Genomic DNA, 17,803 nt, shown 5'->3' on the forward strand with positions numbered 1-17,803 from the left:
TTGCTACTTGTGTCCTCTAGGAAGCATTTATTAAGTGTCTACTGTGTGCCAGACACTATGCTAAGCATTGGGGCTGCAAAGAAAGGCAAAACTTTCTCACTGGGATGCCAGGAGCCTGTTCCTTAAAAAATACAGGAAGGTGATACAGTATAGCTGCAGCCCTGCTTTTTTCTATATTGATCTTTTTTTAAAATAATTTTTAGTTTTCAGCTTTCACTTTTATAACATTATGAGTTCCAAACCCCTTTTCTGCCCTCCTCCCCAAGATGGCATGCAGTCTGATGTAGGCCATACATGTACAATCAAATTAAACATATTTCCACATTAGTCATGTTGTGAAAGAAGAATCAGAACAAAAGGGGAAAACCAGAAGAAAGAAAAAAAAGGGAGAAAACAGTCTGCTTTGATCTGTGTTCAGACTCCATAGTTCTTTCTCCTGATGTGGACAGCATTTTCCATCATGAGTCTTTTGGGACTGTCTTAGATCTTTGCATTGCTGAGAAGAGCCAAGTCTATCAAAGTTAGTCGTTGAGCAATGTTGCTGTTCCTGTGTACGATGTTCTCCTGGTTCTGCTCACTTCACTCAGCATCAGTTCATGCAAATCTTTCCAGGTTTTTCTGAAATCCACCTGCTCACCATTTCTTATGGCAGGGCTGGATGGGAGCAGAACAGGATTTGAGGCAGAAAACAATGGGGAGCCTGAGGCAGTAGGCAAGGAGCAGGATGAAGGTGCTGGATAGGGAAAGGAAAGAGACAACAGGGATTTGGAAAGAAAAATCAGCAGGGCCCAGTGACCAAGCACGTGCCATGATTTCGCTCATATCTAAAAACCAAAGGAACAAGACCCTTAGAGGCTAACAGAGGAAGCCAGAGCAAGCAAGCTGGGAACTGGAGAGTCCATGGCTTAGCAGAGCTGCGCACTCATCAGAACTACTTGGTACTGGCTAAGAAGTAGTGATGGATCAATGGGATATAGGTTAGATACACAAGACACTATAGTCAGTGACTGTAGCAATGTACTGTTGGATAAACCCAAAGACCACAGCTTCTGGGATAAGAACTCACTATTTGACAAAAACTGCTGGGAAAACTGGAAAATAGTATGGCAGAAATTAGGCATGGACCAGGATCTCACACTTGCACACTGAATGTTCCCTAAGGTCCCTCCCAGCTCCCAATTTGTGATCCAGTTAATGTGATAGGGGCAGCTGGGCCCAAAGTCAGAATAATCCAAGTTCAAATGTGGCCTCAGACACTTACTGGCTGTGTGATCCAGGGCAAGTCCCTTCACCCTGCTTACCTCAGTTTCCTCATCTGTAAAATGAGCTGGAGATGGAAAGGCCAAACTGCTTTAGGATGTCTGCCAAGAAAATCTGAAGTGAGGCCAGGAAGAGCTGGACACAACTGAATGACAACACGACAGGGCTGTTGTGTGCAGGAGCATCCTGAGTGAGAGGTTGAGGAAAGGTCTTTGGATTCACAAGGTTGACAACTTCCTTTTTCACTTTCTTACCACCTCCACTAGGAAACTGCCTAAGTTCCCCTGCCACTGCTCAAGGCTCTGCAGTGGGCACATCCATGGAGCCAGAGGGAGCTTAGTGCAGTGTGTGTGAGGAGGTATGACCAGGGAATTGGTGGCCCTGGTGTTCTGGCCAGTGCCCTGCCACCGACTTCTTGGATGGCCATCAGTCCGATGCTGGCCCTTCTGGCCTTGATTTTCCTCCCCCCACGTAGGTGGTGGGGAGGGTGGGTTGGGCTGTGATCACCCAAAGACTTCCTCCTCTGCTCTCCTTTCAAGGGGTCAAGGGATAAAGCAATGGCTCTTTGGTTGGGTGTGGGCCATTTCATTTGCTAGATCACTGCCCAGGACCCTGTTATCCTCTTCTCATGATACCGAACTTCCAGGATGGGGACAGAGTTGTGACCACTGTAAGTCCTCCTTGGGTTGGGGTTTGGCCTATTTGTCTGTCAACAGGCAAATGTACTTCTGACAAGAGTGGCAAGAGCTCCAGAGGGCTGAGAGCACTGGAAATGGGGTCTGTCCAAGAGCCACTCCCCTGGCGCAGCAGACATACCCAAGGATGCTTTTTCCCTTTTCTTTGAGAAGGAGGCTCTGGGCAAGGGCCCCATGTGAATGGACTTCACTGATGGAAAGCTTTGGCTCACTCACCATCCAGTGGAATTTTCAGCTAATTAAAACAATTTTTTATTATTAGAAACTTAGCCACCAACAAAGACAAGCAATCAAATAAACATACAAAATATGGAATAGTGTCGACCCAAGTGGCCCCACAGACAAACGCCCGCTGTGTGTGCAGCCCGGCCGCTACCTTTTGGCAGCCGTCCCGACTTTGCCGGGCCGGCCGTGCGCGCCTGGGCCCAGGCTCTGCCCCTCCTCCCTGGGCGTCGCTCCCTAGCGCTCTTTCCATATTTCTTGGCTTCTGATTTGTTGTCTTTGCACCACCATAATATTCCATCCCATAATTTATTCAGCCATTCTCCAGTGGTTGCACGTAGAGGTTTTCAGGTTTTTGCTCTGCTGGGAACATTCTTGAACAGAGAGATTCTTTTGCCCTTTTCCTGATTTTTTAGGATGAAGTCCTAGCAGTAGACTTTCTGGGTCACAGTTTGTTTCTGACCCAGGTCAGTCTAGCAACACTGCCGATTGTGTGTAATGTCCCTCTCCCCTCCTCTCCACTCTTCTCATCTCTTTCCCTCCCTCACCTTGTTTCTCCCCAGTCTACAGCACTACCGACAGTGTAGACAGTACAGAATGCTTTATTTGTACGTTTCCCTATATCCCCACCAGTGTTGAAGCACATCTTCTTTTGGGTGCTATTTTTACTTGTCTAGTGGGTGCTAGGTGGTGTTTTTGACATCACTGATTACTAGGAAGCAAATGGAAGCATTGGAGGTTACTAGAGCCTTCTTCCTGGGGGCATGGCCCAGAGGCGGTGAGGAAGTAGACCATAGATGGTCCCCAGGTGGAGCAGCGAGGGGTGCTGGCTCCTGACCCTCTGATTAGCCAATGGGGGAGGCCCTGACTCTCTCCTTTTGTCACTGGACCTCAGGCTGTTTCTTTGATGGTCAGTGTGATTCCATGCTATGTTCAATGAACTCTTAGACCAGCTATCCTTAGGGAATGAATCTGACCCTATAGGAGCATGATGGGGAATGGAGAAGAGACCAATGTTTGCTCTGGAGCAGGCAGGTTTTTATCATGGGGCAATTCCCCTTCCCTCCCCTTTGGTGGTCTGTGGCCCCAGGGCTGCTCCATTACCTTGTGGCCTACATGTATAATAACTTGTTTCTTTTGGGGGGGAGGGATGATCTTCAGCCACATGGGGACCCAAAGAGGTGCCACAGGCCCAGAGACAAGCCAGCGTGCCTGTGCGGATTTTCAAAAAAGCAGGAAGCAACCTCTTCAAGCCAGGTCAGGAAGTTGGTTTACTTAGAGAAAGATATGATCACTGTGAGCCAGCACAGGTTCAGGACGAGGAAGGCATACTGAGCCTTTCTGGGCCAGGGCCAGGCTGGATTTGAGGTGGGTGGGCTTTCCCAGCAGTGACAGCTGGTAACAGAGTGGTGAAGCAGGTGTGAAACCATCTGAGGGATCTGACTCAGAGGGATTTTATGAGTGATGGGGAAGGGGTGATTGCCCAGGACATTGAAATCAGGTGGCACACGGACTAAACCTGAGAGTGACACAGAAGTGCACTGGTGGAAAGGCCATTGTCTCTGGGGTCAGGAGCTGGGTGTTTGAATGCTGACTTGACCATTTTCCTGTATAACTTGGGAAAAGTTGTCCAGTGCCTCTGATCCTCACTTTCCCCTTCTATAAAAGGTCTGAGGATCATGTGGAATGGTGTATGTTGATCACTTTGTAAACCCTAAAGGGCCAGCACCACAGGAAGCTGTTATTGACACATTGGAAAGTTGGGATGACTAATAAGGACAAATGTGCAGCTATTGTTCTAAATTTGGGATCAGACAAATCTGCTGACCAAGTACTGCCCAAGGAGCTGGCCCATCCATCATGGAGGACTGGCTGCAAGCTCGCTCAATCACCAGCAGAGTTCATGCAGTCCTAGTCTCCAGAAACAGCTGTAGTGGATCCAGAATGAGGACACTGACTGGCCTGCTGTCCCCTGTCCTGCTCAAGCCACATCTGGGGTATTAGGTCAAGTTTTAGGCTCCCCATTTTAAGGTGGAATTGGACGGGCTGGAGCGTGTCCAGAGAATAGTAACAAGGAATGTGAGGGGCCTTGAAGCCATGCTTTGTAGGGCAGATGGAAGGCACCAGGGGATGTGGAGTTTGAAGCAAACTGGGAGGGGCTGGGAGGGGAGGGGGTCATGATGATAGTCGTAAAATATTTGAATATTTGAAGGGTTGTCATGTGAAAGAGAGATGAGAATTATGTTGCTTGGCCCCTGGGGCCCATCCATGGATGGAAGTTAGAGGCAGATTTTGGCTCAATATAAGGAAAATGTTCCTAACAATTAGAGCTGTCTAGCGATGGAATGGGCTGCCTGGGGAGGGAGAGTTCCGTCCCTGGAAGTCTTCAAGAGCTGAGATGGCTGGTTGGCGGAGTGCTTGTTGGGGCTTCAGGCATGGCTTGGCAGAGAGCCCTGGGTTAGAGAAAGGGCTCTGTAAGCAGGTGTGGGTGACGCTTTCCTGATCACCAGGCTGATGAATGCAGTAGGGGACAGACCTAATCCAGCCCACTTTGTCCAATTCACACAAGCTTGGGATGGGAACACACCAGATCGTGTGTGTGTGTGTGTGTGTGTGTGTGTGTGTGTGTGTGTGTGTTAGAGAGAGAGAAAGAAGGATAGAGGGAGGGAGAGAAGGAGATACAGAGAGAGAGAGAGTGAGAGAGAGAGGTGGCTGAGATTCTCAGAGAAATACAGTGATCATAAACAGAGGTAGTAACTTGAGGGGAATTTTTAGCCATGTCTCCAAGTTTTTGCTGAGAGAATTAGGGGTGGAGGAGTGAATCTGTTTTAATTTGTTAAATGTTTAAAAAACATCCTTTCTCTTTAACTAATCAGGTTTTCCCCCTCTCCTCAGCTCTTTGCTTCCATCTCAGTTGGCTCAGACTCACTTTGTATTGGGCCTTCTTATGGAAAGTTATATTTGTGTGTTTGAGATGCTCGGGAGGAACAGTAACTAAGTAGGGTGATCCCTGCAGGCGGGAAAGATGTTTCTAGAGAGTGAAACAATTGGACCAACAGAGCTGAATTGCTAGAAATTGGCTTGTGTTTTCCCATCCCTCCTATTTCCTTGGGGACAGTGGGGCTGGGATGTTTGCTTTGGGGTCACGTTCTCCCAAGCTGTGTTCTGCATGACCTTCCTAGAATGCTAGAGCAAAGAGGAAGCTTTCAGTGCTAATCAGAATGCCACAGTTTATATTTGAGGGGAAAATAGGTACTATCAAATCCTTCTTAAGTCCAGCTATGAGAAATGGCTTTTTTCTCTTTCTTTCCACAAGTTGTCTGCCCTTCTCCTCTCCCTGCCTTTATCCTGTGGTACTTCATGTATCCCCTAGACTAGGGTAGGGAACCTGTGGCCCAGAGGCCACATGTGGTCTTCTAGATCCTCGAGTGTGGCCTTTTGACTGAGTCCAAGTTTTACAGAACAAATTTGTTCTGTAAAACTTGGACTCAGTCAGTCACCAGGGCACACTTGAGGACCTAGAGGGCCACCTGTGGCCTCAAGGCTGCAGGTTCCCCACCCCTTGCCTAGAACTTTGCAGGTCAGCCAAGTGATGGTAGTCTCAATACACTGCAAGTCTAAACTAGCTTGGGAACCCTGTTAGCAGCCTGGGACAGGCCTGTGGTCAGGAGATTGAACAGCTGAAGCATTTGCCCTTTTGATACTGACACGTTCCCAAGCTATAGTGTCTAAAATCTTGTCATGTCGGCTGGGAGTCGAACACATTCTCCAAACAAGTGCTTGCTATGGGGAAGCTGGGCTGGCCTCCTGGAAACTTGGTGTACTCAAATGAACTGAGGCTCCAAGGGTGGAAAAACCTGCTGGGAGCCCACTCAGATGTGGACATTTCCAGTCCTTCTTGGCAGCCACATTTTCATTAGGAAAATGAAGCAGGCAATTAATAATGGTGATTCATGGCTTTTACTTGGAAATGGGAAAGAAAAACAGGATTTTGTTTTAATCTTTATTGCATATGTTAAGAAGCAGTCGTTCAGCATAGCTGTCTGTAATCTAGCATTCACCAGTTGGCCTGGCCTGTCTAGGGAGTGGGCCAGAACAAGGGGAAGAAGGCTCAGGCCTCCTCAATTTTCTGATGGTGCCTTTGTCCAAGCACCAGCAAATGGGGGCTGCTCGCATCTGAAGGGAGATGGGATGCTGGTTGGGGAGCCAGGAGCTAGGAAGCTCTGACTTGGAGCCTTACCTCTGATACGTACTGACTGTGTCACCCTGGGCAAGTCACCTAACTTTTCTGTGCCCTCAACAGCTCTCTTAACATTAACAGCTACTGAGATGGTGCTGACCTGCCTTGGTAGAAAGACTTTCTACTCCTGGGAGTTTCCTTTACCAGTGAAATCCCATCTAAACAGAGCCTTTGACTGACGTTGGACATAAGGTTCCCTCCACAGTGAGGAGTAGGTAGAATGGCTTGGGGGGAGGGGGTTGGCAGAAGTCCCAGAGGTCTAATAGGTGGCCCCTCCCATCCTTTGAGGGACAATGGCTTCTAAGGCTTTCTTACTCTCTTTTGTAAGGGGCAGCTAGGTGGTGCAGTGGATAGAGCATCAGTGCAGGAGTCAAGAGGACCTGAGTTCAAATCTCACCTCAGACACTTGACACTCGATAGCTGTGTGACCTTGGGCAAGTCACTTAACCTCCATTGCCTCATCCTGGGTCATCTCCAGTCATCCTGATGAATATCTGGTCACTGGATTCAGATGGCTCAGGAGGAGAAGTGAGGCTGGTGACCTGCCCAGCCCTCCCTCACTCCAAACAAAGTCAAGTGCAAGTCATGTCATCATTTCTCTGATTGCGTGGTCTTCTTTGGCAACGAAGGACGAACACACATATCCCTGGCTGGCATAAACCCCTCTTTTGTATGTAGCATGATCCCCTTTGCCAGTTGGTCTGGTGAGACCTCTGGGTCCCTGCTTAGAATCATAATATATAAATAATTTCAGTTAGAAGTGAGTGAAAATAACAATGTCATTTTCCCCATCCAAGTTCCCAGACAGCCTGAAATGTGTCCACAGGTGACAAACCGCTGCTCAAAATCTTGCTCCCCCCTTAGCTTCAGGCTGCAGTTGCTTTGAGAGTCATGAGACTGAGCATCAGTTCCTTGTCGTCGCTTTGCCCACTCTATAGGCAAAGATGCTCAGGTTCTTGGGTTCCCTTAAGAGTACAGGCATGTGTTCTTGGGCCACCTAAGGTGAGGGACTTGGTGGCTGCATGGTGCCTCTCCGAGACAAGATGATGAGGCAGCAGACCATCATGGTTAGGACCAAGCAGGCCTAGGCCTGAACCTCACCCCACCCCCTGAGTCTCAGTTTCTCTATCTGGAGATAGTAAGACCCATAGCACTTAGAGCTGAAATCAGAGACTGTATGTAAAGTACTGTGCAAGGTCTACAGTTCGGGGCCAACGCCCCTCTCTTATCACTCTTCTCTATCCCCCTCTCCCCAGATGGCTCCCACAGGCCTCAGCCCTGGTCTGACCCTGGTGTACGCTGCCTGTTTCCTGCTGGGCATAAACCGTCTTCCACAGGTCCCCAGCCATGATTCCCTCTTCCCACAGTCACTGTTTCTGCTGAGGCTACCAACATCTTCCAAGTCACCTAGGACTTCCTTCTCTCACACTCGCCTCAGGCTGGTCAGTTGCCAGGGCCAAGGGCTCAATGGGGCTTTTGTCCTAGGGCAGCCTTTCCTGGCCTCTCATCCAGATGATGGCGATAGCTTCCTAACTGGTCTCTTTCCTTCCTTTTATCCTCTTTATCTCCCCTCTTTATCTTCCTCCAAGCTGATAAAATAAGCTAATAGGATAAATAGAGTAGCTGGTGCATAGAATGGATCAGACTTGGAGTCTGGAAGACCTAGATTCAAATTCTTAGACTGATTAGCTTTGGAACCTTGGACAAGTCACTTAACTGTTCTATAAGCCATTTTCCTCCTCTATAAAATGCGGGCCTTCAAGGTTTCTTCCAGCTGAGATTTCTTGTTCTAGGCACAGGCCTGACCACTATCACACATGCACCTTGAGCCTTACTCAGTTCCCTGCGCGCTGGGATCTGTCTAATCTGACTTCCAATTATTTGCCTCCTTCTGCCACTGAAGTCATATCCTCAGGCCTATTTCTGCCAGGGCTGGACCTGAGTTCAAATCTGGCCCCAGATACTTAATAGCTCTGTGACTCTGGGTAAGTCACTAAACCTCTCTTCCTCATCTCTTATCCATCTAGATTCCCTCCTTCCTTCCCTCCCTCCTTCCCTCTCCTTCCTTCCTCCCTCCCTCCCTCCCTCCTTCCCTCTCCTTCCTTCCTTCCTTCCTTCCTTCCTTCCTTCCTTCCTTCCTTCCTTCCTTCCTTCCTTCCTCCCTCCCTCCCTCCCTCCCTTCCTTTCTTCCTTCCTTCCTCCCTCCCTCCCTCCCTCCCTTCCTCCCTCCCTCCCTCCCTCTCTCCTTCCTTCCTTCCTTCCTTCCTTCCTTCCTTCCTTCCTTCCTTCCTTCCTTCCTCCCTCCCTCCCTCCCTCCCTCTCTCCTTCCTTCCTTCCTTCCCCCTCCCAGCTTTATTGTTTTGTTGTGTTTGTTTTCTTTTTCATTAAAGGGGCCAACCCTTAACTCACTTCTTAAAGAGGAGAGGCCTATTCTCTGAATGGACATTACCTCACTTTAAGTGAGTACCTGAAAAGGCCTTAGCCCAACAGGGCCAGGGTCTCCCGTTGCATCCTGGGCCATCTCCAGTCATCCTGATGAATATCTGGGCACTAGACCCAGATGGCTCAGGAGAAGAAGTGAGGCTGGTGACCTGCACAGCCTTCCCTCACTCAAAACAAAGTCAAGGGCAAGTCATATCATCATCTCCCTGATGTCATGGTCCTCTTCAAAAATAAAGGACGAACACCTTGAGGCTCACATGAGATAATCTTGTAAATGTTTTGCAATTTTCGAAAGAAAGAAAGAAATATAAGATCTAATATATGTGTGCATATGTATATATATGTTAGCTACCAGCACCATCATCACCACTGTTATTATGACTGTCGTCCTGTGAGCTGTTTGACTGCTCACATGGTTTGGATGAGGTGGGGTCACCCATTCCATTCCTAAAGCCCACCAGGCATTAGCACTGGCCCCACCTGGCTATACCCTCAGACCCCCTGGGGCTTGCCTTGTATCCTTAGGACTTGCAGGGTTGGCCATTTTTATGTCTTTTCTTCCTCCATTGAATCATGAGCTCCTTGAGAGGAGGAGCAATCTTGGTTTTTCTCTTTCTGTGTCTGATGCTTACTTAGCACAATGCTTGACACATAGGAAGGGTTTCATGAACGCATTTTCATTCGTTATTGAGAAAATGTTGAGGAAAAGGCGCAGGCTGCCCCTGCCTCAGCATCACTTTCTTTTTTGGGCCCCATGAGAGAATGGTGCCTTGGGCCTTAGCAGCACCCCCACCCTGGTGCCCACCTGGCCCATCTGGCCTGGAGTTCATTGGGTGATTCTGTAATCTCCAGTTCACTCTCAGCCTATGGAGGAGCTTCTTGATTTCATGGCCAGTTTGGGCCTGTTCTGTCCACATTCCGAGCTAATCCCTCACCAGCTGCCCCCCCCAACCCCTTGACAAAGGGAAAGACAAGGAGACCCAGTGTTCCCAGTACCCCAGAGCCCACCCTAGCATACCCCCAGCTCAGCCTCTGACTTGACCAGTTAACCCTTTCCTTGCCGTGCCTCTTGGAGTGGGCCCCCAGTCTTTCTCCCTAGGTCTTGCTATAAGCACACACAAAGCTTTGAAAGTCCTTTTTGTCTGCCTTCGAAGGTTTTCCAAGCCTTAGGTCATGTGCCTCTCGAGGCTGCTACTTGTTCTGGGTCCTTGCCATTCTCTTTTTGTATTCCTTGCTGGCTAAGTACTCCCCTTTCCACCTTTTGGGAGTATGTGTCCTATTAGAAGCTCAGCCCCCTGGGCAGCAGCATCCCCTGTCCTGGGTAGTGGAGACTGGGGCTTCTTTTTGTCATGTGGTGATGGGGTGTAGTTGGATTCTTAGAGTTTCCTTGTTAGAAGCTCTTATTTTGCTCGGGCCAACTCTCACTTTCAGAGTCTCAGGCTAAGGGATTGGACCTTGATATTCAGTACTTTCCCTGAGCTCTAACAAACTTCTTTTTCCTAAAGTCTAGAGTTTCTGGTGAAAGTGAGAGAGAGAGCCAAAGTCCTGAATTCAGATCCTGGCTCTGCTCCTTACTGCCCCGTGTGACTGTGAGTTAGTTCCTTAACCTCTTGGGGGCCTTGGCGGAGTTGAATGAAATCAGGGGTTCTTAATCTGGCCTCCATGAACTTTTTTCTCCTATTTTGATTTCTAGTTTAATAGAATATGTTTCCTTTGTAATTCTGTTTTCTGTATTGATGTATTTTATGCCTTTAAAGACTACCTTCCTTATTTTCACTGTCCTTTAACTCAAATTCAGCATTTCTTTACATTGTGAATATAGGTGGCTAACTTTGATTAGAAGAAGGGATATAAAGATTACCCAAAACAAAACAAGCTGAGGGAGCCAAGGCCTAGGAGGCCTCCAAGCCCCCTTCAGTCTCTCAGTCCATGAGCCTTTGAAGCCTGGGATGGTGAGGTCCCTCCCCTATTCCCCAGGCCCCTCTCACTTTAGATTAGAATCAAGGAAGGTCATAAAAAGCTGAGGAGAGAGTGCTGAATGAGGACACCCAGGGCCTTGGTTTGAATTCTGCCTCTGTCACTTGCTACCTATTGGATATTGGGCAAGTCAGTTCACATCTGTAGGCCTCATTTTTCACATGTCTGATATGCATGGGTTAGACTAGGCTTCTAGCATCCCTTTTCCCTCCAGATCTGCGATCCTTTGTGCCTAGGTAAAGAGTGGCAGTTCCCCTTGTTGCTTCCTGTGCTTCTGCCAAGTTGAAATTACTACCAAGAGAAGTCTGGAATTTCTCAGGCGCTCTGGTGCTAGTGCAATGAACCTCTAACACACGTCAGGTTAGAGTTCCCTTATGCTGCTCTCCTTCCCTTCTGCACCAGTGTTGTGCTGTCTTGGGAAAGCAGCATCCCAATCCTTCATCTGGCTGGCCTGTCTGTAGCATATTCTTGTAACTGTGGTTTTGGCTTCTCTTTCCTCCTTAGTGTTAACCCGCCATGACTCCATGTACTACTTCAAGGATTGTGTATGGGCACCTACTTTCTTGACAGTATTATCTCTCTGACCTTTCGAGTTGGGCTTTTTCTTTTGAACAGAGTATGTCCTAGTTTTGTATTCTGGCCATGTGTCCGATCCGACCAAGTCCGGGAGACACTGGTGGAGAAGCTGTCACCATGCTTTATTTGCTTCTGTTCTGTAGGTCATTGTGACATCTGACACCAGAAGGCTTCTTTCTGCTTGAATGACTGACTGGGTGACCCTTCACTTGTTGCACTTTCTATCTACAGTATCTCATTTGACAGATTTTTGCAGACATTCTTCTCTCCTCCAATTTCACCTTCAATCCCTCAATTAGCTCAATCTTCTGTGACCTACCAAATTAAGTCTTTGTAGCCTCAGGCTGCCAGAAGCCCCTTCCTCTTCCCTTCTGTCAGTGAGGGATGGGGGTTTGCTGATCTGTCTCCTAGGCTCTTTTGGCTTCCTGACCTTGAAGAGAATCCCCTTGCTTTCCTCCAGGTGGTGCACACCTGGGTGAGGCACACGACATGGCTCCTCCCCTAGGAGACCTGACATTCTCTACTTGTGTACATATAAATAACCGCACAATAGATGCAGAGAAGGTGGGGATGGGGCAGAACCTGGGATTTCATTGGTCCTGGAAACTCCTGGATGAGAAAACTCTCCCTGCTACTACAGCTCCGCACTCTGGGAACTTGTCAAGGATCACCCAAACCAGCATATGCCAGAGGCAGAATCATAATCCAGGTCCTCTGACTCCAAAGCCAACTCTTTTCACTATTTCACGTTTCCTGTATATAATGTGTGTCCACTCTACCATGCTAGAGTTCCAGAGGGAGGGAGGTGCTAGGAACTGAAGGATTCCGAAACAGCCTTACGCAGGGAGGAGTGGTACTTACTGAGCTGTAAGAAGTCTAGAAAGATAGGTTGGGACCACATTGTGAAAGGCTTGAAATGCTCTTGAATGCTAAAGATTTCCTACTGGAAACCACTGGTCTAGAGTGGACTGAGCAGGGGAGTGACTTGGTCACATGTGTGCCTTACAACCATCTCTTTGGTAGCTACCTGGAGGATAGATTAGGGGCCACTAAAGAGGAAGCTATTGCCTTAGTCCAGGTGAGAGTCGATGTGTGCCTGCACCGACAGGGGTGCAGAAAAGGGAAGTGATGGAAGAAATCCTGCCGAGGTGAATCAGCCAGACTTGGTAATTGGGTCTATGGGGGGTGGGGGTAGGGAGAGGCAGAATGAGGAGTTGTAAACCTGGGTGACTGGGAGGATGATGGCACCCTTGACAGAAAGTAGGGTGAGTCTGGGAGGAAAGGTGAGATTTGTTTTGAGCATGTTGACCTTGATATGTCTATAGGACATCCAGTTGGAAATATGGCAGTTGGTGGTGTAGGCCTTGAGCTCTGGATCTATACATCGAGGAGCATCTGTATAGGGGAGATCACTGAATCCATGGGACCTGAGGAATTCACCAAGAGAAGAAGGAGAAGAGGGCCTAGGCTAGTGTTTTCTATTTCAGTTCAGCCCTGAGGGATTAAAGATGGGGCAATTTCAGAAGCCTGCAGACAGCAGGAGTGATCAGCCTGTGACTAAGGGTATCATTCAAGTGTGGTCCTGGCAGTGAAGGGCTAAGTGCTTGCCCTACTGAGGAAACTGAGTTTTGCAAAAGGCTTTGAAGATAAAGAGGAAGCTGATTTGATGGGTGGGTAGGAGTGAGCCAAATGTTCTAGGGAGTCTGAATGCTCATGGGAAAGAAACCAAGGCAGCATCCTGGGGTGGGAGGAGCAATGACTGGCCAGGGCAGCCTTGTAACTCCTTAGAACTTGTGGCCTATTAAATGTGCCACCTGACTGCCTCCTGTATAGCTTGTAACCTGGCAGCTAGCTCATGTGGGCATACAGCAAGAAGGTGTTCCTTGGGCCTGTCTCTGCCCTTAGGGACATTTAATGAACCAGGGTCATTTCCCTAAAAGAGGGTACTTGCTGACTCCCACTTTGGGGTGGGGCTGTAACTGAGACCATGAAGCTTAACCCCTACATGCTGCACCCTTTCTTATCAGATAGTGACTCATCAGGCCCTCACACCTCACACATCCATGTTGCGCATCTATGTCCAGGATTGGGCTTTTAGTTGGTTTTCCTGTGCTTGGCCATATTTTAGAAGCCAGAACAAGGTGAGATCCCTCTAGGCGATGGGACAATTGGGGTGATCTCATTGCCCCAGCATTTGTAGTCTCTTTTGCTGCTTTTGCCTCCAATTGGCAGCTCTCTTATCTTGGGTAAAATTCATCGAAGCTGATCAACCGGTTAGGTGGCACAGAGCTGGCAGAGATCTTGAATCTGTTTTCTTGCTAGGTCCAGTAGCAGGGACAGGCTTTTCTTTTTCTTTCTTTCTTTTTTTTTTGTCAGCTCTGACTACTCAAATCCTCAAAGCCTGAGGATTCCTAGCTTCCTGTTAAGTAGATGGCAAATTATTCCTTAAACTAAATGAGAATTCTTTTAAGTAGAGCATGCCTGGAGCAAGCAAGAAGCTTCTCTTCAAATCAAATTAACTTTCTTTTTCTTTTAAGGCGGCTGACACTGGAAGCACTATGGGGGAGGCTCACTTCTGACAGTGAAACCTCATTAGTTTCAAATCTGTGCTGGAGGAGGGACCTCTAAGACAGGGGTGGGGAGCCTGTGGCCCTCTAGGTCCTCAAGTGCAGCCTTTTGACTGAATTCAAACTTCCCAGAACAAAGGGCTGCTCTAGGATAGGCTTCCCTCCCTTAGTGTGGAACTTTGCTTAAGCCCCCTCCCCCTCTTGATTGGGAGCAAGGACTGGCTCTTTTTGTATCCCTGAGACTTAGCACATAGTAGGAGCTTAATAAATACTTAGTAACTGACTACTCAGGAAAAGGCTTCCTGAGATTCCGAGAAGTAAAGGTGAGGAGGGAGGACATGCCAGGCTTGGAGGACAGCCAGTGCAAAGACAGGGAGATGGGAAACAGAGTTCGGGGATGTGCTTTTTCTCTGAAGTTCAGCCACACTTAGACCAGAGAGGCTTAGCACCAGAAGATCAGCCACCATGTGACTGATGTGGAGCGTTCTCAGTCCTGTACTTTTATTTCTAAAGCCCTGGTGACCCAGTGCTCTTTGATTGCCTACAGGCGTTCATTTAACTGTTGATGGTTTGACCCATGGCCAGTCTAGGAACATACCACCACAGCATGGATCAGAAGATGGAATGAGGTTGTGACCAGGAAGGAGGTCTGGTTTGCAGGGTCGATGAATAAGCAGGGTAAGGAACAGTTCATTTTCACCCTACAAAGGGCCTGGCAAATTGTAGGTTCTTAACATGCTTGTTGAGTGTTCGGAGCAGAAGGGTCTTTAGGGGTCATTTTACTATCCCTTAATTTTACTGAAGTTGAAACTGAGGCCCAGAGGAAAAGGATTTCCCAAGACTTCATTGGCATTTGAAGTAGGGTCTTCTGCCCCCAAATCTAGGGCCTCTCACTGTCATGTAGAGGAATTCTTTGATGAATTAAGGTATTCCAAACAAAGTTAGCATGTACCTTCATACTTAGAAGCTGATACTTAATGAGCAAGGAGAAGACTGGGGAGACAGTTGAAAGTTATTATTTGGGATCCAAAAATATGAGCCAAGGGCTTAGAGACAGCCTCCTTGGAAAATTCACATCTGCACACATCTGGACACATCCATATATCATAAATACTTTCCTCAAGAAGTCCCTTGGTTGGCCCTCGGAGTAGGCGGGCAGCATTTAGCCCTGGCTGAGAGAAGGTTCCCCCAGTGTATAGACAGATGTTTTGAGGCTGTTTAAGAATCGTTCAGGCATAGTTACAATGGATTTTTCTTGGTCTTAAAGAGTAAACCATTATTGTTAATACTGTTATACTTGGGCTCTTTGTGAGCTTGTGAGTTGATGAAGGCTACAGGAACCTCCCTACTTCTTTCCACATTGTATTTCAGTAACATTAGGGCTTTAAAGAGTCTTTTGTGGGCTAGCCTGGGAACCTCTCCACAACAATATGGTGTTTGAGAGGAAATGCCTCATTCCAATTGAACAAGCAATTGACTCACATATGAACTGCAATACATCTCATTGGGGAATTGGGAATTTCCTGTACATTTGAATTCTAGCTTTCAAATTCCATTTTCATCATGAGAGTTTAAGAATAAATTATCTGGGACATGTATTTGCAACCTTTCTCCCCAAGATGAGCTGATGCTGCATATGGTGAACAGTGAACAACCTCATAAAAACTGAAATTGATTCAATCTTAAGAGGCGGGAGAGGCCGGGTTCTAGACATAGCAATCATTGCCAAACCTGCCCTGGGTGATCATGAGGTTTCCATAAATATCAAAGAGAAAATGGAGAAGACATCGAGTGTGGTAATAGCAGCTTGTTAGGGTTAGGATTAGGGTGAGGACTGGACAAAAGAAAAGATTCTGAAATATGGTGGCTTCCCAGAGAAGTACGCACCAGCCTTCCCAGTAAAGAGGCCCAGAAACTGGCCTGGGATCAGAAAAAGCCTCATTGGCTGTCCCCCACCTCCCCTCTGCCTCTCAGAATCCTAACACCAACCTTGGGTGGGTGGGGGGGAATCTTTCCGAGCCCCTCCCCCCCCCCCCCCAGCTGCTGGGGCTTCCCATCTGTGCTGAATGTATCTTGTGTATATGTGATCTGCCCATTACAAGGGCCCAGGATGCTTTTGCCTCTATCTGTATCCGAAAAAAACTTAGAGCACATGGTGAGATCATTGTTTCTGCCGAGCAGAGGGACTTGCTAGCTTAGGGCAACACCTGTTTGGAAGCCTGTCTTCCATGATGGAATCAGGGACATCTGAGGAGGAAGGCAGCCAGTAGGGAGAGAGCATCAGAGACCCTCAAAGATCCACTTCTTGACACAGCTTGTTTTGTAGCGCCCTCCCCCACCCCTACACCCACTGCCAATACTTTGGTCTTTTAAGGAAACTTTTACTTTTTTCTTTATACCCTGGAGATTAGAGGGCTTCCTCCAGCCCCCTTACCTCCTTAGGGGGAGATTAGGCTATATGTACTTTGTGTGTGTGTGCACACTTGCACGTACATGTCTGCTCGAGTACGTGTGTGTGTGTGTGTACATGTGTATACGTGTGTGAGGGCCCTAAGTCTAGCACACTTTCTCTCTAGGTTTTCTCCTCCATGTTAGCTGGACAGAAGGCCGCCCTTGGTCCTGTGTGCCTGGCTGGGGGCTTTACCATTTTGAGCAGACTCCTTAGCTTTCCCTGAGCTCTGTCTGGGTTCAGTAATGACCAGATTTCCTGCTGGAGCCTTAGTGCAGCAGCGCCTGCCTGACTGGGGAGGGTCTCAGGGGAAATCCACCCCCCAGGCACTGGGTGCCCAATGCAGATCCGCCCTCCCCTCTGGCCCTTAGGCTGGTGGCCCTGCTCCCTTGCCCCTGGAGGGTTATTACAGACCTGCCTAGAATGGGGAAAGATTTCTCCCTGGGGGAGGCAGAGAAAGGTTGGGTTTGGAAGGTTCCCATCAATAGGTAGTGTTATGCTAAATAGCTTTTTAAGTTGGAAATGAATGAAAATGAATGAAATGAATGAATGAAAATGAATGAACGAAAATGAATGAAAAAATGAATGAAAAAACCCCTCATTCTTTAGCTGTGGTAACCTAGGTAACTGTAGTAAACTTCCTCTAGTGGTCGCATGCTACTGTGGGGGAGGAGACCAGCCCCCTCAAAGGGCCATTTGGGTTGGGTTATCTGTGGATCTTTGGGGGAGGGGAGCGGGCAAGCTCCTGATGGAAGGAGGTGAGGAGGGAGGGAAGAGAGGTGAAGCCTTGGATTACTGAAAACCTCTGGCCCAAGGATTCACAGATTTCCTTTAGCTAAATCATAAAGCCTAAACAAATCCCCCAAACCTAGCCCTAAAGGGGTACGGGTTGGCAGTTGGGCTCCAGGTAAAAGGGGCCTCTCGGGCTGGAGAAAGGGAAAGGGCCAAAGCCAAACTAGAGCTTGCCTTGCGTTCTGACGTGGGGCTTGTCTGGGTAGTAGGGGCAGGGACAGGGGGACCAGGGCAGACTCCAGAAGGGGAATGATTCCCCTTCTCCCCTAATCTCCAAGGGCCACTTCTGCTCCCAAAGTCAATTGGCCAAGGGCTCCCTTCTCCCATACCTCTTTAAGAATGTGGAAAAAAGTCAGGCTTATCTTGCTTCCTGACTCCCTGTGCAGCTTGGCCCCAGATCCAGCTAAGCACCTCCTAACTGAGCCTTCCTTTCTTTCCAGGACTTCAGCGCCCTCATGCTACCCACTGATTATTCAGAGACACATCCAGACCTCTGACTCCCAAGGTAAATGAATGGAGATAGTGGCCATTGGGCGGTACTTGGGTCACTATGGGCTGGCGAGGGACAGGCTGGGGGCAACAA

At 48.3% G+C, this 17,803-nt stretch overlaps 1 protein-coding gene across 4 annotated transcripts in view; it reads left to right on the forward strand.

The window, feature by feature from the left end:
• Positions 1-17,803, forward strand: part of CLCN5 (chloride voltage-gated channel 5) — a 108,549-nt gene that overhangs the window by 10,532 nt on the left and 80,214 nt on the right. For 3 of the 4 annotated variants that reach the window (XM_072625914.1, XM_072625912.1, XM_072625915.1), the window contains exon 2: positions 17,661-17,725. The gene's annotated coding sequence lies outside the window, so the exon portion shown is untranslated. Of the gene's footprint in view, positions 1-14,543; positions 14,658-17,660; positions 17,726-17,803 lie in introns of those variants that run through there. The other variant, XM_072625911.1, reaches the window with a different exon arrangement.

This window comes from Notamacropus eugenii, chromosome X (assembly GCF_028372415.1).
Source record: "Notamacropus eugenii isolate mMacEug1 chromosome X, mMacEug1.pri_v2, whole genome shotgun sequence".
NCBI lineage: Eukaryota > Metazoa > Chordata > Mammalia > Diprotodontia > Macropodidae > Notamacropus > Notamacropus eugenii.